The following is a 3,707-nucleotide window of genomic DNA, read 5'->3' as shown; positions in this document are numbered from 1 at the left end:
TTTCTGCAAGTCTCTTTAATGTCTTAATAAAAGACAGGTCAATTTTTATTGCTCCTTCCACATTCAGTCTGATGCAATGTGTTGTTTTGAGTGAAATATATGAAGAATTACAGTCATACAGAGCTATGTAGTTAGAAAAGGGGAAAATATTTTATTAGCTTTTAAAACTACTTGTGCATAGTTTTCTTTGATACTATAGTGAAACTCAACAAAAAAGTGGCTTCTTAAAGGTTAGTTGTAATATGGAATCTGAAACCTATTAATGACCTTTTCCTGTTCTGTGACATTAGATATGTTAGTTTATCTTCAACTTTGAAGGGATCTTTTCCCTTTTTGTAGCACCATTTATATTCCTTACTTGGGAAATGTTTATGGAGCTCTTTTCCATGTTGACATACATCATTATACAATATAAAAGAAAGTACATTTGTTACTATTCCTTTTATTAGAGAAAAATTAAGTGATGGAAAGCTATCAAGGTTCCTAAAGCAGATGCAAATTTTTGACAAATCAATTGACATAATATGCCACATAAGCAACACAAACTATAAAATCATATCAGTAGATGCAAAACAACTTTGATAAAATGCTGCAATAATTATAAAAACTATCAGCTAAGTGGGACTAGAAGGAATATACAATATGACAAACACACAGCTAACATCAAACTCAATGGGGAAAAATCTAAAAGATCAGGAACAAGACAAGGATGTCCATTCTTACCACTCTTATGCAACATGGTACTAGCCATAGCAATCAAAGAGGAAAAAGAAATAAAAGGCATTCAAATAGAAACGAAACAATCAAACTGTCATTGTTTGCAAGCAAAATGCTACTCTATATAGAAAACCATAAAATTTCAACCTAAAATCTAAAACAGATCAGTGAATTCAGTACAGTATCAGGATACAAAATAAATATTCAGAAATCAGTTGCATTTTACACACCAGTAACTAACTAGAAGAAAGGGAACCTATGAGAATAACTGATTCACAATTGCATCAAAATAAAATAAACTAAACTAAAATAAATAAATAAATTAATTAATTAAATAATAAAATGCCTAGGAATAAATTTAACCAAAGCACCCAAAAACTGGGAAGCATGCATGATATGGGCAGACAGACAACTCCAAGAAACACCCTCAAACTAAACTCAAAGAGCCGGAAAGGGAACTCACAGTGCACCAGGAGAGGGAAGAAATCCCTCACTTCCTTTTCTTCCCTTGTTACCTCACGCTGCAGCCCCCACACAAGCTCCAATGGGGAACTGTGGGAATCTATAGGAGCACAAATTCTGAGGGAGGAAAACCTCTCTACTTGAAGGAGCTGAGGCCCCAAGAGGATGGACAAAGCCCCAGTGCTTTACTTCCTCTCTCTGCCCTCATGGCTCTTGGCTCAATTGTAGGCACAATCACACATGGCTGCCATTACAGGGTAACTGAAGCCCCAGCTTTCTGGTCCAACAATGGGGCAAAAGAATCCCGGGAACCATAAAACCAGGGAGCTCATGGAGGAGGAGGATCCTGGGCAAGTGAAAACTCAAAGAGCAATGGCAATGAATTCAGACCTGACACTGAAATCACAGTGTACCCACACAAGGCTAGTCACAACCTGAAGATAAACAGGTCAATTGCCTTCTAAATAAAAAATATCAGGACTTCCAGCCAAGATGGAGGCATAGGTAGACAGACTGTGCCTCCTCCCACAACCAAAATTAAGGACAACAAAAATTTAGAAACAAAAAAATCAACCAGATCTGACAGAAAATTAAACTGTATGAAAGTCTGACAAGCATTCATCCAGACCAGTAGGAGGGGTGGAGTAGATGGCCAGTGGAGAGGGGTTAAGGCCGGAAAAAGCGGTGGTTAGCAGTCCTGGGCATGCAGATGGCAGCTGGCAGACCCTGGGTACAGGGTGGCAATGGGCAGAGCCAGTGAGGCGCATAAGGCAGCTGGCTGACTGTGGACACACATTCGCGAGGAGATAAACCAGACAAAATTGGGACCCAGACAGACCACACAACCCAGGGCCCCAGCACCTAGAAATAAAACCTAAAAGCACCGATTGAAAACACCTGTGGGGGTTGAGGTGCCAGGAGAGACTCCCAGCCTCACAGGAGAGGTCGGTGGAGAGATCCACAGGGTCTTAGAACATATACAAGCCCATCCACCTGGGAACCAGCACCAGAAGGGCCCAATTTGCTTGGAGGAAGGGGCAGAAGGGAGTGAAATATGAGAGCAGAGAAAACACCATTGTTCCCTCTCTGAGCCCCTCCCCACATACAGCCTCACAAACCAGCTACCAGGTTGCCCCGCCCTGGTGGACACCTAAGGCTCTGCCCCTCATACTTAATAGGCAAGCCCTGACCAAAAAAAAAAAAAAAAAGGCTCAAACACAATAACAGATCAAAGCTCCACAGCAAATACAACTAAGCGACCAAGAGATAGCCAACCTATCAGATGCACAGTTCAAAGCACTGGTGATCAGGATGCTCACAGAATTGGTTGAATTTGGTCGCAAATTAGATGAAAACATGAAGGCTACACTAAGTGAAATGAAGGAAAATGCACAGGGAACCAATAATGATTGGAAGAAAAGTGAAACTGAAATCAATGGGGTGGACCAGAAGAAAGAAAGAAACAAGCAAACAGCAAGAAATGAAGAAATAAGAATTCAAAAGAATGAGGAGAGGCTTAGGAACCTCCAGGACATCTTTAAACATTCCAGCATCTGAATTATAGGGGTACCAGAAGGGGAAGAAGAACAGCAACAAGTGGAAAAGTTATTTCAACAAGTAATAAAGGAGAACTTCCCCAATCTGGCAAAGGAAATAGACTTCCAGGAAGTCCAGGAAGCTCAGAGAGTGCCAAAGAAGTTGGACCACCCAAGGAGGAACACACCAAGGCACATCACAATTACATTAGCCAAGGTAAAAATGAAGGAGAGAATTCTAGAAGTAGCAAGAGATAAGGGGACAGTCACCTACAAAGGAGTTCCCATCAGACTGTCAACTGATTTCTCAAAAGAGACCTTGCAGGCAAGAAGAGGTTGGAAAGAAGTATTCCAAGTCATGAAAGGGAAGGACCTACATCCAACATTGCTCTATCCACAAAGTGTTCATTTAGAATGGAAGGGCAGATCAAGTGTTTCTCAGATAAGGTGAAGTTAAAGGAGTTCATCATCACCAAGCTTATTATTATAAGCTTATTTTATGAAACATTAAAGGCACTTATCTAAAAAGATAAAAACATGTATAGTAAAATGACAACAAACTCACAATTATTAACAACTACACCTAAAAGAAAAACAAACTAAGCAAACAAGTAGAATAGGAACAGAACCACAGAAATGGAGATCACATGGAGGGTTAGCAACAAGGGAGTGGGAGGAGGAGAAAGAGGAAAAGGTATAGAGAATAAGTAGCATAGATAGTAAATAGGAAATAAATAGGGGGAGGGTAAGAATAGTATCGGAAATATAGCAGCTAAAGTACTTATGACACATAAACAGGAACTAAAGGGGGGAAATGTAGGTGGGAGGGGGTGTGCAGGGTGGAGGGGAATGAAGGGAAGTAATGGGACAACTGTAATAGCATAATCAATAAGATATATTTAAAAAAGTGAAAAGTCCAGCCATTGTTAATATCATGAGAACAGTTCCCATGACATCGATGTGTCCTGGCAGCCAAGAAGAGTAGGCACGCAT

Source organism: Phyllostomus hastatus, unplaced genomic scaffold (genome assembly GCF_019186645.2).
Source record: "Phyllostomus hastatus isolate PE091 unplaced genomic scaffold, TTU_PhHast_1.1 phas_scaffold_93, whole genome shotgun sequence".
Classification (NCBI taxonomy): Eukaryota; Metazoa; Chordata; class Mammalia; order Chiroptera; family Phyllostomidae; genus Phyllostomus; species Phyllostomus hastatus.
Note: the sequence above shows the minus strand (reverse complement) of the source record.